This window comes from Daktulosphaira vitifoliae, unplaced genomic scaffold (genome assembly GCF_025091365.1).
Source record: "Daktulosphaira vitifoliae isolate Bord-2020 unplaced genomic scaffold, ASM2509136v1 Scaffold_3, whole genome shotgun sequence".
Taxonomy (NCBI): Eukaryota; Metazoa; Arthropoda; class Insecta; order Hemiptera; family Phylloxeridae; genus Daktulosphaira; species Daktulosphaira vitifoliae.
The window spans coordinates 17,852,184-17,853,755 of NW_026099574.1; positions in this window are offsets into that span (position 1 = coordinate 17,852,184).

The following is a 1,572-nucleotide window of genomic DNA, read 5'->3' on the forward strand; positions in this document are numbered from 1 at the left end:
GCAATTTTAAGTAAAAAAAATTGAAAAAATATCGAAAATTAGCGATTTTTAAATTTGTAATTTTTTGGGGGATTTCCCCCGTTTACGGGGAACGAGGGAATTTTTTTCAATTTTTGAGGGTAATGTCTTCGACTAGATACGATTTGTGATCTTTTGACATATTGTTCATCAAAATCGGTCCAGCGAGAGCTGAGATTGAGCGTTCACAGACACAAAAAAAAAAATAAAAAAAAAAATAAAAAAAAAAACACATCATAGTAAAATTAATACCTTCTCAGCTTCGCATCGAAGCTAAAATTGGCGGGTTAACATTTCAATTTAAAATACTATTATTTGATTAATTTCATTAATTACCAATCAAAAGCGGATTTAGGGGCGGTAATAGAGGCACACGGCCCCCTATCTGTTTTGTCTTATCAATTTTTTTTAGAAAGTTATCATTCAATAAATTATTGTAAAAATATATTTGCTTACCTTTCAGACTTTCAGTATACTATTTTGTATCTATCATTATTTTCGTTTTTTTTTTATATACACTACCGTAGTTTTGAAGTTAACAAGTGCTACTAAAACTAAAATATACCAAATGATATATACAATAAAACTAAAAAAAAAAAATGTTTTCAAAATTTAAATAATTTGAAAAATAGATATTTCTATAAATGATTTTTTAGCTTATAATACAGTTATACATTAATAAATAAAATTGATTTCGAATCAATGAACTAAAATAAAAATTTAAATGGCTAAAATGTGTTTAGTGATGTAGATATAAGTTTATTCCATAACTATTAAATGACAAGTACACTAAAAAAAGGATAATAGTATTAAGAACACTATGCACATTTAACTGATAAATTAATGGTTACAATTTTTTTCTAACCCTTATAGTTAAAAAATGATAAGGTATATTATTTATTATAATTCAAATGTATATCAGGACTTAAAGTGAAGCAGCGGTAGCTCTTGTACCACTTCATAGTCCCCATGCAATCTACACTAATAGTCTCTCTTGTCAAAATATCCAAGATCCACCACTGGGCTTGAATTATGAGGCGAGTCAAGATGGCAAACGCCACGAGACCATATAGTGATATAACAAAAAAATATTTCCGAGAGAATTTTCTCATTAACCAAAATATTGTTAAAAATATTCTTCTGTGAATTATTACGAGGTAATATATTTTTAAATTAGTATAACGAATAGACAGATCTAACTGAAACTTATAAATTTGATACATTAAAATTTCGTTATAATTNAGACAGATCTAACTGAAACTTATAAATTTGATACATTAACATTTCGTTATAATTTTTTTTTTATAATTTTATGTATTCTTAGACTACATTAAAATCATATTAATTTTTATTAAGAAAAAAAAATTTTGTTTTTACAATTTTGAAACATTTTTAAAATTGCCCATTTTTAGCATTTTTTCACGACACATTTTTAATGAGTCATTAACAATTTTAGGACTAATATGTATTAAGTTAGGAGCATTTTTATGTATGGAGTGAGGAAAATGTAGTAAGAGTAGATAGATACAGCTCGTACTGGTGTATATTTATAAT